General features: G+C 44.2%; 1 long non-coding RNA gene across 1 annotated transcript in view; it reads left to right on the top strand.

Moving 5' to 3' along the window:
- The first annotated feature begins 1,041 nt into the window (after positions 1 to 1,041).
- The window catches only part of LOC307218078, a 29,616-nt gene continuing 13,691 nt past the window's right edge, over positions 1,042 to 16,966 (top strand). Inside the window, exon 1 of the long non-coding RNA XR_013839743.1 lies at positions 1,042 to 1,166. This is a non-coding gene — a long non-coding RNA (uncharacterized lncRNA). The remainder of the gene's footprint in view (positions 1,167 to 16,966) is intronic.

Genomic DNA, 16,966 nt, shown 5'->3' with positions numbered 1-16,966 from the left:
GCAGGCAACCAGGGGAAAGAGGTGTGTGTGTGCTCTTCTGCTCAAATCCTGCTTGTGGGTTTCCCACAGGCACCCAGTTGTCCACTGTGGACTAGAAGGGCCATTGGCCTGATCCCCCATGTATCAATTATGTCAGCAGAAGTGACGCTGATGTAAGACCTCCAGCCACTCTTGCTTACTTATGGAGAGGCTGTGTCACAGATAGTTAAAGCCTTGGCAATATATTCAATGAGCCAGTAATTTGACAGTGCCCTCGCTCATTTTTCTCCTTCTTATATTGGACTGATATAAGCATGTAACACTCTAGAGGTTTTGTTGGACTTGATCAATGCTATTTTACTAAAAGATCAATAAAATGCTCTTTTAAAAAAGACACATAAAACATCGGCCATCTCTGCTTTCTTGATTTGGCTGTCATTTGGTGAGTGGAATTAAACTGGTTTGATGTTATTAACCATCACATGTTTACAATTTAATCGAAGGTTGTTTTTTTTTTTTAAAGAAAGTACTGCATGCTCTTGTTGTCCTTCAGCTCGCTGAAATCAGTGAGTTGTTAGACTGATAAGATCTGCAATAAAATTCCAGGAGCTTGAGCCCCGTGTCATTGCCAGCCAAAGGAGAGCCAGGAGAGCCCAGGGAACAGGCACGCACACAAATCACCTCCATCCTTTCCCCCGCTGTGTCTCTTCATAACCAAGTGGCCTAGAAAGGTCACCGCTACATTCCCACCCACTCATGTTCATCGCTATTCAGAAACTGAGGTCTCTGGATTGGAGAGCTCTCAGATCAAATCCTGTCTGCTTGTTGGGCTGATCTTTGAAAGTGGCTGCTTCATTGCTATGCAGAAATAGGAAACAATGACTCTCTTCCAAGGGAGTGGCTGGCTGTGCTGTTGCCCAAGGCACTGGAGCCTCCTTGCTGGCAATCGTTCTCCTCCCACGACCCAAGAATAACATCCTTGCACCATGCAGCTCTCTATATTCCAGCTGTGTTAATGTGCGGCTCCCCCTTCTCTGTAGGCTCATCATCACCTCCCTCCCGCACAGGAAAGGAAATGGCTCCTAGTCTATTTCCTGCCTAGTACATTTCCTGAACGCACAAGCCAGGAACTCGGTTCATGAGTAAGGCTGGAGGAGCAGACTGAAACCATGCCTAACAGGACTGGAGTAAAGATGGGCTAACGAGGAACCTCCAGACAGTGTTTCTTCAGCTTCTGACTCAGGGAGGAAACTGGGATTGACTGTCGGGTTGAGAAAGCAATTTGAAGTCAGACCTCACACACTGGAAATGCTCCATGAGTCAAGAGCAATCGTGGCTTTACATGGTTTATAAGCAGGCAGTCCACAGAATTTACATGAGGATGGTGACTGGTTGGGGTCTGGTGCTAATCTGATGAATGGAGGCGTGCGTGAAATAGAAAGAAGTTGGGAATTATTACTCACACTTGTGCTCTTAGGTTCCAAAAAAGGAGGGGGCTGGATTCAAGCATGTCTGGAAATCACCTTTGAAACTCAGATAACCCCAAGGGTTTGCAAGGTGCCCCTGCCTCCCAGGTGGCTTATTGCTGGTCTGAACAGTCATGTTATATGCAAAAACTGCTAAAAAATTTCATGAAGATCTTGAAGCCCCACAGAGCTGGGCAATTTGCAATTTCAGATAGCCTTTTTATTTTCGTCATTACATGACCTATTTTAGGTCTGAGCACAGGTTCACGTTCCAATGCTGGAATTAGCCTTCATGCAAAACAATGTAATGGGCATAAAAATAATGAAATCTGAAAAACCACATTTGCCTTCTTTTTATTTGCACCTCGGTTCCACTTTCTCTTTTTCTAATGCATCTTCACCATCGTGAGAGATTTCATTTTAAATTCTGCAAAGGCTCTCAAGACAGAAAAGCCTACAGGCAGCCTTATACGGCACATGACACTGTATGTGGTTTGGAGGTCCAGTGGCGTAGCGTGGGGGGTGCAGGGGAGGCCGGCCACACCAGGCGCAACATCTGGGGGTTAGGGTTAGGGGGCGCAAATCCATGGGTTAGGGGGCACAAATCCATGGGTTAGGGGGCGCAAATTACTTGCCTTGCCCCGGGTGCTGACAACCCACGCTACACCACTGTGGAGGTCTAGTGGTTAGGAGGAGGAGAGCCTAGAATGAGGATCCTAGCTTGTGGGATGCACCAGGCCTGGGAAATTTAGCTTGACAGAAGATAGTTATTTTTGGCTCATTACATAAGGTGTCTGTGGACACATGCCACAGTGGATTAATGCGCTGAGAAGTCAGAATGAGAGGATTAGTACAACAATACATACCACAATAGCTCAGTGCAAGGGGATTGAGGCACATTTCTTAGTGGTGAGAGGGGACCTGCCAGTGGTTCTCAGGAGCCATGCAGATGGGTTCCTCAGGCTGAGAACGATGCGTGCCAGATAGCAGGAAGGACTGCCTGGTCAGGAGATGAATCAGCACAGATCACAAACAAACTGAACATCTCACTAACAAGATTACAAAGTTTTAGAAACGTTGTTCCGGTGATGAAATATGACAGCACATCAAGCTGCAACAGATCACAAGTTGCGCTTGAACATGTTGGTGTTTTGGATGGAGCTATCTTACTCCAACCCTTCATCTCAAACTATCCGTTGCTGGTACAGCCTCAAAATGCACGTGACTGGCAATTTGGGTAAATAGCAGCAGGTATAACTCAGAATTTAGCTGTGCTACTTGTGCACTGAGAGCGCTTGTTCATGTGGCAAGGGAGGATTGATATTATTATTTAAATCGAAAGGGAACATTTTCACAAGCCTGAATGTTTTATGCAAATGGTCCGATTTTATAAAAAATGTTGTTCCTAGTGTTTTTTTCTCATTTTCCTTCCCAGAGTGTTGCTCCCTTCTATTGCAAGTCTGCAGCAACCTGGTATCAATTGCATAAATGCAGATCATGGAACACAGAACAGCTCCCTCATAGTAACACAGGAGGCAGCCTTATACCAGGCGTTTTCTACTCTGACTGACAGCAGTTCTCCAGTGTCCCAGGAAGAGACAGTTTTCCTATCATATGCCATCATGTCTTTTTCAGTTGAAGATGCCAGGCAGGGATGGAACTTATGCTGCCTCAATAGAGAGCAGGCCAAACATTTTTGAAATTTGTGCTTAAAGGTAAAGGGACCCCTGACCATTAGGTTCAGTCGTGACCGACTCTGGGGTTGCGGCGCTCATCTCGCTTTACTGGCCGAGGGAGCCAGTGTACAGCTTCCGGATCATGTGGCCAGCATGACAAAGCCGCTTCTGGTGAACCAGAGCAGCGCACGGAAACACCGTTTAGCTTCCCACTGCAGCAGTACCTATTTATCTACTTGCACTTTGACGTGCTTTCAAACTGCTAGGTTGGCAGGAGCTGGGACCGAGCAACGGGAGCTCACCCCGTCACGAGGATTCAAACCGCCAACCTTCTGATCGGCAAGTCCTAGGCTCTGTGGTTTAACCCACAGCGCCAATTAGGACTCCATGGAAGGAGGATGAGATAACAATGTAATGCCTTAGAAATACAGTGGTGTGGGATTGAGTCTTCCATAACTAAGAGGTATACCTGGCAGAAAAGAGTCAGGAAGGCAGGTCACATTTCCCAGCCTCAAATGTCAGGTAGACAAGAGGAGGAATCATTTGAATACTCAACCACTGCATTGATGCAGTCTTCCCAACCAGTTGTTCTGTGTCAGTTTCCACATGGAGAGTCACATGGTAGGAAACTTACCTTTCTCTGCAAGCCACATTCCACATCAAAATTCATTCACCACAGAGAGAATCTGAGACCAGGGCACGGTTATTGGTGGACAAAGGAAATGACACAGCACCACCGTAGGAATTAATAATTTAAAAATTGCTCTGCCAAGGGGGTGGGGAAGAGGGTTGTCTCGGTGTCATTGAAAGAATCCAGAGGCAGAGAGGGCAAAATGTGCCGTGTGCTGCAGCTTGTCTCAGTTCAGATATACGGAGTAAATCAAAAGTCTTCTAGATCTCAGCACTGGGAAGTTTATGAGGCATTCTGTCAGCTGAACTCCATGTTTTATAGCCTGCAACCTAGACCAATGTTTATGATTAATACTTTGTTACTCTTGTGAAATGGAAAAAATGCACTCCGCTTTCCTTTTTCAACAACTGCAGCTCTGGTGGATGAAAACCCAAGCATTTCCCAAAGCAGGAATTGAGTATATCTGCTGCACGAGGTTTTGGCATGCTGTCCTCTTCTCCTGCAGAGCCAGAGGGGAAATAAAGTATGCGTTCACAGTTGTAGAGACAGGATAAATCACTGGTAATTGAATTATGAAAGGGCCACTAGCACACAAGAGAAACAGGTAAGCCTGCATTAGTTGTTTTCTAGAGAACTGAGAGAAGTTGCCATTCCATCTTGTATGGGAGGGCTAGCTAGTCTTAGGTAGTATGATATCCCTGATCAAGACTTTACTTTTCTAGGAAAGTCATTAAACTCTTATTTTCTTATTGCCTTCTATCAGGCCAGTCTAAGGAAAGACTAATCTGTTGATACGGAGTTATCTCATTTTCTCATTTTCCCAGTCTTAAGTTGAGTTTACCACATTCCCAGTTTGTGATTTTTAAAAAATGCTCCTCATGAAAATTCATAAGCGTCTTAGTGCACATTTCTCCCAATGGCTCATAATATAAGTTTTTTGTTTGAAGGACTGTGTCACACAATTTAGAGGAGTGTGCATTTTGAAGGATAGCTGTGTTTTGGTTTGTGTGTTGGTTCAGAAAGTGCCCATTTAGGCAGGTTCGCATTAAAATGTGAACTGAACCAATGTTCTCCCCATCCCTTTTGGTCCATCTAACTCCTCACAGGCTCTGCTGGCTGGCAGTAGCTCTCCAGGGTCTCTGATGAAAGCCTTCCCCATCACTTACTACCTGAGATCCTTTTAGTTGGAGGTGCCAGAGTCTGAACCTGGAACCCTCTGCAGGCAAGGCATGTGCTGTATCACCAAGAAGTGTGGAACACGGCCCTCTTAGAACATGACCAGACTGGCTGTTTTTCCCATGAATTTTGCTACTTAAAACCCATGAGGGGCAAGAAGAGCAGCCTGCTGACTTCTTGCTCCTCTTTTGTGCCCCACTTGTGTTCTGGATCACCTCCTTTTAAGACAGACAACCTTTCCGATGAATGGCAGTTCCACATAGTTGGTGCTTCATTCCTTACCCTTCACTATCAGAATTCTGGTCCTCCCCCCTTTAATGCTGAATTTATGATGTTGTGCTCATTCAGTGAAACTGTTGATTCCTGCAGCTTTTTTTCTTTCCAAGCCGCAGCTAAAGCTGATTAGTTTAGAATCTTGGAAGCCAGTTGCCAAAGGACCCTGTCTCACCCACCACCTCGCCTTGTGAACATGCTTTTTGACACACTTTCTCTTCTGTACTGGAAGCTCATCCTAGAACAGTGAGACCCCTTGTTTACGGTTCGTTGCCTCTCATTTAGTATTTCTCCAAGTGTTGAAGTGGGGGGGGAATCATTTTTTGCATTTGTTGGTGCTGTGGTCTAAACCACTGAGCCTCTTGGGCTTGCCGATCAGAAGGTCGGTGGTTCGAATCCCCGCGATAGGATGAGCTCCCATTGCTTGGTCCCAGCTCCTGCAAACCTAGCAGTTCGAAAGCACGCCAAAAAGTGCAAGTAGATAAATAGGTACCGCTCCAGCGGGAAGGTAAACGGTGTTCCGTGCGCTGCTCTGGTTTCACCAGAAGTGGCTTAGTCATGCTGGCCGCATGACCCAGAAAAACTGTCTGCGGATAAACGCCGGCTCCCTCAGCCTGCAAAGCGAGTCATCTGCGACTGGACTTAACTGTCAGGTGTCCTTTACCTTTACCTTTTTTAGGTCTATATACAGCCAATGCAGGTTCAGTTACAAAGCAAAGATCATGACTTTATTGAAGTCACTATAAATATGTATAACAGGCATGTGCAAAAGTCAGGAAGGCAAAGTGGCCATGATGTTTGTGTGTGGGGTTTGGTCACAGGCAGAAAAAGTCAAGCAGGAGCCATAGGCTCTGTGTGGCTATGCTATTGAGGCTCAAGTTTAGAAGGGATTTGTGTGTCAGTTTTATCTAGGTTTGAAAAATATTGCTCTTTCTCTTTTTTGAGACATCACAATTCTGAAGTATTCATTGTTTTTGGTTTTCAACCTTGCAGTTTTAATTTCCTTGGGTTGGTCTGCTAGTCTATCATCTAGCACAGCCTGCCGAAATAGACTAGCACCACAATCCTATGCATGTTTACTTCAAAATAAGTCCCATGCTGTTCAGTAGGCCTTCTTCCCAGAAAAGTGTGCAAAGGATTGCAGTCTATTAGAGTCCATCTAGGGCAGCATCCGGTTCCCAACAGTGACCCTGTGAGGCCTGTGTTTGGCTTGATCTCTTCTGATCTGTGGCTGTTTGCAAGTCTGCAATTTCAATGCCCTGAAACAGAAAACTGGGGGAAGCTAGCTACATAGAGGAAGGCCATCTGTTACACTTCTCGTATCATACTCTGCTGTTTTTATCATAACTTCCTTCTATTGCTAAACACCAGGCTATTTTAAAACCCACCCAGTCTCATTTAAACAAACAGATATCTCCACGCATAGCCTGAGCAATGTGGTAAAAGCTATGATGGGCCTCAGCCACAGTGAAGCCAGAAGCTGTGGGCTCTACAGCTGGCAGAATTGCAGTAAACACAGGGCTACCATTTGGGATTTAAATAGGCTACAACTTCAAGAAAGTTGAAGCTGTGTCAACAGGTTTTAGTGCAGGCATAGGGAGTGTATCCTGGTTGATTATATTGGCAGGTTTGACCAAATCAGGGTGACCCTGCCTGAGATCACCTGGGTGGATCTATGGCTTGCTTACCTCCATCTGGGCATTTGGACAGAAGCATCTCCACAATCCTTTAAGGGGATACCCTGTTTCACTGGACCAGCTGCTGGTGGTGGAGGTCCTGACCCGCTGTCCAACCAGACTAAGGATAAACCCCAGTGCCTTATCCACCCTCAAGTTGTAATGATTGCTGTGAGGAAGGCAAAACTCCCAGACAGGCCCAGTTTCTCTGAAGGCAAATTCTTCCCTGGCCCCCAATACAGTGACTGAATACTTTCATAGCAAGGTCTAAGACAGGCAGACCCACACATAGAGCTACAGGTGGCGAGTGGGGATCCTGAGCTCCAACTGCGAGAGGAACCCCAGCATGGCTTTTTTTTATGTCCAAGGAGTAGACTAGAGAGAAGTCATCAATCTTCTCTGCGTCCCCAGGTCACACCTCCAGGCTTAACCATGATTAGTCAAAATCACAGGCACCCCCTAGAATCCTGAGCGGCTGGTGGAAGAGGAAATGATGCCATCCTTTGGCTGCCCAGATACCAGACGGGCGCCTGCAGCTGTGGTCTGCGGCAGGCTGCAACTGCTGCTTCCTGCAGCCTTAAGCGGCCAATATGCCAAGTAGATTGTTTTCCCTTTTAAAATGTGCACTTGTTGTTTTTGCATAGGCAAGGTATCCACATATGAAGCATGGAAATGAAGGGCAGCCTTTTGGAGAGGTAGTTGTGTCCCTGGCGCATGCTGTGTATGTGGGGAAGGGTGTGCATGCGCTCAGCAGAGAAGGAGAGAATGTCTCATAGACACCCTGATCATATAGCCCTCCTAAGTCTGATCTCCTGGAGTCTCCCTTCTATACAACTGTGCTGTGACCTGCTGTGGCTGTCCATTTGTCCTCATCCCATTTCCCAAGAAATACTGCAGTGTGAAATACCTTGGGGGAAGAGGACAGGAGAAAGGGCAAGAAGTAATAGGTCCACTGGCTGCTGAACATGGATATTCCTCCGCGTGGTAAGGGCTTAAAAGTATCAAATCATCCAGAAGCTAAAATGCATCAGTTGAAATCATTAAAATCATTGCATCACCTGCCTCTGTCCTTCATTGTTGGGATATTTTGTTTATTGGGTCTTTAGCCTTAATTAGACCCCTGAGCCTTATGGAGAAAAATGATTATCTCCCAATTTGTCATTCTGTTGGACCAAACAAGACATCAGTTAAACAGCTAAGCACTGAAGCTCTTGTGTTATGCACTTGTGATTCACTCTGTCGGGGATGGTGACAGATGGTACTACTGTATCATTTTGTTGTTGTTGTTGTTGTTCACACCCTCACCATGAACCAATATGAGAAATTTTTTTTTGTTGTGATCTGATTTGGGTTTGACAGACGATACCCCCCATTTATTTATTTTTTGCCTTTTGTAAACCAGGAGAAATAAAGGTTCAGCTTGGCTTCTGTTTAGGTCTTACTTCTAGCACTTTGTGTCCTCCTGTGAATACATTTAGGTTTTTCCTTGCAATTCTGTTTCTTGGTCTCTTGGAATGCCAGAGTTCGAGTGACTTTACAGAGAAAGATTTACGAGGAGCAGGATCCCGCTGGGATAAGCCTTAGCAACAAGAAGATAGAAGAACAGCTTACGTGGCTTTAAACAGATGAAGCCAGGGAAGCAGCCAGGTCAGTGGGGTGCGGGTCTTGAATGATCATGGGTCATCATCAGTGGCTTGCTTTATTCTAATCAGCATAAGCTCTGAATGTAAGGTAATGTAACAAAGACAACACAAGCTGTGAGATTTGGCATGCTTTTTCGTTTGTGATATTTCCCCTTTCTGCACTCTAGCAAATAGCAGCAGAATGGCACCAATTAGTTACGTGGTGGTTGGTCTGAAAGGTAGAGGAGGGTGGAGCTGGAGCTGTAATGAATTGTGTTGGCCAAAAGCCATGATAATTTCTACCCTTTGAACAGCTTCTGTTTATTGCCCCAGTGTCAGATAGATTCCTTTCTCACAAGGGGTGGAGAGAAGGAAGCTTTAATTGTTGGTTTCCTTGGATTGCATCCAAAGGAGCGTTGAGTAATGTATCCCATCAGTGCAAGGATTTCCACTTAGTCTTGTGGGTGTTCTAACTTATACTGACTCCCACTGGTCCTCTGAGTTCAAGTGCGTGCCCTGGGCAGTCCACACAGCTGACTTCACAATTTGCAAGAATTTTTGTTCCAGGGGGGAAAAAATACTATGCAAACCTAGTGGCTGAGCAGAAGGAAGTGGATGAGCCCTTACTATGTGCTTGCTTTTGCAAGCCACTTGGAGAGTACATAGTGTTATAAATGTTCCTTGTGTGATTTAATTTTGTTATAAAGCTGAGAAGTAAACTCACCCAAGCAGGAGATCAAACTGTTGCTAACAGCACCTGCAATAGTGAAAGAGAGTAGACACCGCAGCTGCTTGCTGGGTGGCCATCAAGGTCATGGGCTGAATAATTTGGTTGGAAATCACCACATCAATTGAGTGAGAGAGTTCTCTCCTCGTGCATAGTCACTCCACCATCCTTTCTGACAAGCCCATTTAGCCAGGTAGTTGGCTGCTGCTCTTGTCCCAAGATGACCCCTGCCCCTTTCTTAACTTATCCAAGTTCTCTTGTTTCTTCAATGTTTAAAAGGAAGAAGTAATGCTCAGGCCCTCTTTCCTCTTGAAAGCTGTCTGTTTGCACTGGAATGTACCAATTCTGAATCGAGAGAGATGAAGACTCCATAGAAACACCAGAACCTGACCTTTTCACTCAGTATTATGTGCTTCCTCAGTCAAAGCTGCATGCTCTATTTTCACTTTGCTTGGGCATTGTGTACCCTTCCACACTTTTTTTTTCCCATACAGGTGTGCCTGGGATTTTGTTGTCTGGGGTTCAAATGTCTTCCATCAGGCTGGTGCTTCTCAGTGGTAAAGCACATGATTTGCATGGTGAAAATAGCCCAGGTTCAATTCCTGTTATCTCCAGGTCGTGTGTGTTTTTAAAGGTGGTGGCAGATGATGGGAAAGCCCACTGCCAGAGATCCATTAGATCTGTTGCCTGTCAGAATAACACAATATTGGGCTAGATCAGGGCTTTTTTTCCAGCTGGAACTCTCCAGAACTAAGTTCCGGAACCTCAGGTGGGTTTTGGCACCTCTTCATTGCCATTCTAAGAGAACAAGGGAGGTGTTCATGGTGAGTTCTGGAATGTCTTTTTCTAGTAAAATAGCACTGGGCTAGATGGATGACAATGTACACATTGCAAAACAAAGTGGGGGCAGATTTACATAGAATATGTATATAGGAATTATATGCATAGATGCAAATTTAGTCATAATTACTAAATTATGTTCAGCATCAGTAGAGAGGTCACTGGATATGGTGGAACATAGGTAGACAAAATTGTCTACCACCTCAAGCATGTGATCACCAGTGCTGATGCATGGAGTGATGGTAGATCCATAGAAATGAATGAATGAACATGACTAAGTTAGGTCTTTTAATTTAAATGAGGCTACTCTGGGTAAAGCTTGGTTGAATAGCATCCTATGTTTCTGCCCTCAAAAGAGAATACTTTGTCCTGGGCAAATGTGTAATTGTTGCCATTGAGATGCATGTAGAACATTGCAGTGCATCATCAACAGTACTTACTGGACAGTACCTGTGATGTCACTAGTGATCAGTGACACAACTATACATCCACCCCACTGCTTATACCATCTTGTCAGTGTACAGCTATTGTTTTCCTTCACTCGCTGGAACATCATCTTGTCATGATGAGTGGGTAATTTTAATGCAAGAGCTGGGCAAGATTTCAACCTGTGGCCTGGGACTATTGGGAAAGAAGGAATCGGCAACCAGAACGGAATATTATTTTTGACTATATGTGCAGTGCACAACCTTCATATTACCAACACACTCTTTCAACAAAATAAATAAATTTAAAACATCATGGAGGCACTCTTGGTCGAACCACTGGCACCTCTTAACTATGTAATTTTGCGAGCTGAATATCGCTGCAAAGTGCTCCTTACCAGAGATATGACAAGTGCCAATGCTGGACAGATCACTGATTAATACATTCCATGATGGCTATCAAGATTATAACTCAATACAGGCTTCAAGGAAGAAACCAAGGTGCAAAATGAACACTCAAGCCCTTCAAGATCCTATTAAGTGGGATTGCTTCCAAACGACTCTTAAGGACCATCTGCTTTTGGAGTTCCCTGATAACATTGAGGAACACTAGACCAAGCTAAAAACATCCATTATTGTAGCCTGTGAACTATTGGATACCAGACCAAGAATCACCAGGACTGGTTTGATGAGAATGATAGTGAGATTGAACGCATTATTGACAAGAAAAGGAAGGCCTTTCAGACCTGGCAAAGAGATAGAAACTGTGCCACTAGGGGGGAAAAACCTATGCCAACACTAAGGCCGAGGTTTAAAGAAGAACCAGAGAAGTAAAGAACACCTGGTGGATAAAAAAAGCTCAAGAGATCCAGCACTTAGCCAGCACTCATGATGCACAGAGTTTCTTTAAAGCCACAAAGACCATCAATGGGCCAATAAATAATGGCATATGATCCCTATGCTCAACAGATGGTACCACACTTCTAAAAGATAAAGAAGCTATTGCATTGCACTGGAAATAACATTACCAGCATTTCCTTAACTGCAACCCCCCCCCCCCCCATAGCTGCTGAGGTCCTCTCATAAATACCGCAAAAACAAATTAGAGACGAGCTTGCAGTATCTCCAAATCTGGGAGAATTGTGTACAACTATTAACCAAATGAAAAACATCAAAGTCAGCAGACCTGATGGGATACCTGCCGAAGTCTTCAAAGTGGGCAGAACTGAACTTACACAATAACTTCAGAAGCTCATTGAAAATTTTTTGGGAGAGAAAAAAGATCCCTGCTGACTATAGGAATGCCAAAATTATCAACCTCTTTTAAAAGAAGGAGATGGAACGGATTACAGAAACTATCAAGGCATCTCTTTATTAGCTGCAGCTGGCAAAATTCTTGTAAGGATCTTAGCAAACTGTCTCCTAACTATATCCGAGGCTACCCTTCCTGAATCCCATAATGGTTTTTGACCTTCTAGGGGAACAGTGGACATGATTTTCACTGCTCAACAGCTTCAAGAAAAATGCAGAGCGCAAAACCAACCCCTGTATATGGTGTTTATTGACCTGACTAAGGCCTTCAACACTGTAAATTGCAGTGCCCTGCGGACTGTCCTTCTGAAAATTGGCTGCCCAGATAAATTTGTGAGCATCCTTTGGCTCCTCCGTGATATGACAGCAACAATCGCAGATAACAATGGCTCTCAAAGTGAACCATTCACAGTGGGATCAGGTGTTAAACAGGGTTATGTTATCACCCCAACTCTATTTATTATCTTCATTTCCATGATCCTACACATTGTCAAAGGGAAACTCCCCACTGAAGTAGAAATCATATATCGAACAGATGGAAAGCTCTTTAATTTGAGTAGGCTGAAAGCAAAGAGTAAAGTTACCATAACTTCCATCACAGAGCTTCAGTATGCTGAGGACAACATAGTGTACGCACACTCAGAGGATTACCTCTAAACTATCTTAAATATATTTGCAGAAGCTTACAAAAAGCTTGGCCTATTGCTCAACATCACAAAAACCAAAAGTGCTGCACCAACATGCACAAAACAACCCCGCTGCAGCACAACAAATCCAACTCAGTGGTGTAACATTGGAAAATGTTGATCACTTCTCCTACCTGGGCAGTTCTCTTTCCACAAGGGCCGACACTGATACTGAAATCCAGCATTGCCTGAGCTCTGCGAGTGCAGCTTTATCTCGATTGAAGCATAGAGTGTTTGAGGAACACTCACAGGGAAACCAAAATGCTTGTTTACAAAGCTATTGTACTACCAACCTTACTGTATGCTTGTGAAACATGGAACACTTATAAACGCCATATATAACACCTTGGTGTCTCTGAAAAATAGTACATATCACTTGGAAATACAGGCGAACTAATGCCAATGTACTGGAAGAAGCAAAGATCACCAGAATCAAAGCAATGATTTGTCAACATCAACTTTGTTGGACTGTTCATGTTGTTTGGATGCCTGATTATCCAAGTACTTCCAAAACAACTACTCTATTCTAAATTTAAAAATGGAAAGCATAAAGCTGGTGGTCAACAAAAAGTTTAAAGACTTTCTCAAGGCAAATCTTAAAAAATGTAAATACCGACAATTGGGAAACACTGACTTGTGAGCGCTCCAATTGGAGAACAGCCTTTACCAAAGGTGTCATGGACTTTGAAGACGCTCAAACTTAGGACAAAAGGGATAAACTTGCTAAGAGGAAGGCACGGTTGGCAAACCCTCACCATGATCAACTCCCGCCTGGAAACCTATGTCCCCACTGTGAAAGGGCGTGTGGATCCAGAATTGGCCTCCACGGTCACCTACGGACACACTGTTAAGGAAGTGTTCGTGGAAGACAATCTTACTTAGATACAAGTGATCACTGAAGAAGATTATTCTGAGAAACTAATGGCTCCCCATATCTATTTAGTCACACTTCTCCAAATTGTGCCACCATTGCTTAGAAACCCAAATTCACAGGAAGTAAATGGTCTGGACCTCACTCCTGTTGGTATTGAGGCTGCTTTCAGAACGTGACTGAGGGATCGTCATGTCACTGGCATTGTCCAATCAAGTGTCCATCACTCATGATGAGACATACTTACCCAATATGTCTACGTAATTATTGTCATTTTAATTTGCTGTGTAAAGAACCAGAAAAAGACCCTTGGGAGAAGCAGACCTTGGCAGTAATTTCAAGGAGACAACATACTCATGTTGCTTTTTACTGTTGCAGCTTCATTGAAAAGCATTTGTGAAAAGTAGGGTGATTAGTCAGAACAGGGACCATTGCAGACTTGTGATCAACACATGCTACCTAAAAGAGAGGTTGCCTTGGTGGAGGGGCAGTGAAAATTGTGTTTGCCAAAACAATCCTGTGAGAAGCGTGGGCAAGACAAATTGGTGCTGTTATTTCTACTGCTGCGAAGCATGAAACTTAAGTTCATGCCTTAAGTTGTAGTAGTACTTCAAATAAAAGGATCTGTTAGCACACTGTTTCCTTCTTCTTACAGCCATACTCCTCTTACACCCTGGTTTTAGCAGCCCCTAGCAGTTATATATAAAAAGGAAATATCTGTGCTGTTTAGACAGGGAGAAAGAATTCATCAATTCACATTGAGGAATTGGCTCACCACTAGTTTCTATTTCAAGGGAAGAAAAAAGAAAACAACTGCTGGGCCAGAGATCTCAAATTAGTGCTGATCTAATGAAAGTTAGGAGCTGGGGTAACATGTAACAGGAAGTGGGTTAAGGGAAGAAACTTATGTGTGAGGCTGCAGGTGGCTTCTAATCACTGAATCAGCAAGCACAGTTTGCTCATGCAACCAAAAGGAAACAACATTTGCTTGGTTAGACTCAGTTCTGAAGAGATCCTGTGTTAAGTTTTGCACATGTAAAATAATTTATCCTAGGATATTTTGATGGGACTCAAACTCCCACCATCAGAAATACTTGGTTTCTTGCTTCGGGGCCGAGAGAGGATGGAAAATGTCCATTCCACATTGGCATTCCTCCACCCCCACCCCCCAATGGAAAAATATGTCTGGAGGAGCACACGTGAAAGACATTGGCCTCTAACCAAAAAAGGAGTTAATATGCTTAAGCCTGCTTAGCTGTGGGCTGGATTTTGGTCATTATCTACCCATGTAAATTCCTTGGGTATTTTGCAGGCAATATTTCTGAGCTTGAGGAGGAGAAATCTCATCTTCTGTCCACTGATTCTTCTCCATCCTCAATGGCGGAACAAGAAATGTGGATTTGTGGGATTAAATAGGAAGGAATCTGTAGGAAATGTTTAGTGCTAAATAAGTCAGTGTGTGTGTGTTGTTTTAAAGGGAATCTGCACTACATTTTTGCAAGTGTACCTATAAGGTGTATGAGCTGTTCACACCACTGTCATTACATAGCAAGAGAATGCATTTGCCTTTTAAAATTTTCGGTATGTTTTTGGAGTATTGACCCAATAGTATATTAATGAACAAAATGTTTAAAAATAATGTTGACAGTTTCGGGGGTTTGGTATTGCTGTGGCTGGCACTCTAACATGCTGCCGATTTTTTGCCCTTGATATGAGGATGGACATTGCAGGAGTGTTATGCAGAATTTAACACCACATTAAGTGCTGTGTGGACCCACAGTGATAGACCTGCTTTTAGCTGATTGCAAAGCTGCTGTTAATAGGAAGAAACTCCAAAGGGTCCTTATAATGTGATGGGGAGTCAGTGTAAGCATCATTTGCTGCATCTTGTGATAATGTCCGAGTTCGTTATACGTAAGAGAGGGCCCCAGGAAGAAAGTTGCAATCAATTAAAGGAAATTAGAGGAAGGGCAGGGGTCACAAAACTTTTTCAGCAGGGGGCCGGTCGACTGTCCCTCAGACCTTGTGGGGGGCCGGACTATTTTTTTTTTGGGGGGGTGAATGAATTCCTGTGCCCCACAAATAACCCAGAGATGCATTTTAAATAAAAGCACAGATTCTACTCATGTAAAAACATGCTGATTCCAGGACCGTCCGCGGGCTGGATTGAGAAGGCGATTGGGCCGGATTCGGCCCCCGAGCCTTAGTTTGCCTACCCATGGGCTAAAGAGTGCAGCAAAAGAGATCTTTGATTAAATTCAACATGATAAGGACATAGGAACATAAGAACAGCCTTCTGTATCAGGCCAATGGCCCATCTAGTTCAGGATTCTGTTCACACAGTGGCCAAACAGAGGCCAGCAGGGAACAATTGTGCTCTTCCAACTTCTCCATCTACACAAGCATTCCAGCTTGCCAGAAGGAACAACCTCCCCTCTCTTCCCCCATGTGCTGGAGGCATCTCCTGACTCCTCCCCAAGCCAATTTCAGAGGGCATGGTAGAGGAGGAAAGTGAGGAAGCTCCATCCCTTAAGTGAATCCTCCCCCTTATTTTTAAATATTCAGAATGAAATAGATTTTAGGGCTCCTGGAGCCCCAGTGTCATTCTAACCTTGGGTTGATTGTAATTTTGTCTTCTGCTTCAGTTCATATTCAGCATTTCTATTTAGGAATGGTGACACGGTGGGGTGAAAGCACCCCAATAATGCAACTGTGCCTTTTACTGCCAAAAATGCAGGTGATGGTGATGCATACGATGTGACCTCTTCCACTTGCTAGAGGTTTTTTTTTTTTTTTGCTCAGCATGATGTCACCAGAGGGCCAGGAGCACAATGCCACCCAATTATGGCTTCTCATTCACTCTGCATTTATATTGCTCAGGTAACTATGAATGCATAATATGCCAGCCAGTGAAGATTCGCTCCCTCTAGGGTAGCTCCCCTGCAAAGTGCAAAACTCCTTGCACTGTCCATAAATAAACACTCTGGAAAGGAATTCTCTCTCTGAATAAATGAGTGCAGAAGGGGTGAGCAGTTAAGGCTGCCAGGAAAAACGACTGCAAATATAGAAATGAAATAAGAACCAGGGTCATGATTAAACAGCAGAGAAGTGACACAAGAGTTAAGAGTCCTCCTTTGTTTATCTCGGTGCTGGTCTGGGGTCACCCTTCAGCCAGTAACACATCCTGGCAGTCAAAAATTAAAATAAAATAAATCCCCAACAACTTCAGAGCAGTGAAGCTTTTGCCCGGAGCAGGCAGATAATAAAACCAGTCCATTAAGCTCCTATTAGCCTAAAAGATGAGAACCCCCATCTGTGCTAATGAGCAGGCTCTTGCCAGGCCCAAGCAGCAGGAGGCCTCCTCTAGGCAGCTCTTGCCAACCAGCTTTGCTGGCTGGTGGGAAATTAGTTTAGAGGATGCAGTCACGGACTTAAAAATAGGGGGGGGAATGCATCAGCTGCCCATACAAAGACTCCAAGAAAGGATGCCAAGCAGAGACCTGAGGACCAACTTTTCACATTCGTCAAGAAGCTAAATTGCACTTGCCAAGGAAGAAGTGGGGAAGAAATGGAACAGGAAACTCGGGCTGCAGTTTGTCAAGGTGTA

The sequence above is a fragment of the Podarcis cretensis genome (genome assembly GCF_951804945.1).
Source record: "Podarcis cretensis genome assembly, chromosome: 6".
NCBI lineage: Eukaryota > Metazoa > Chordata > Lepidosauria > Squamata > Lacertidae > Podarcis > Podarcis cretensis.
The sequence above is the reverse complement of the archived record's forward strand: the minus strand, read 5'-3'. Positions and strand labels throughout refer to the sequence as shown.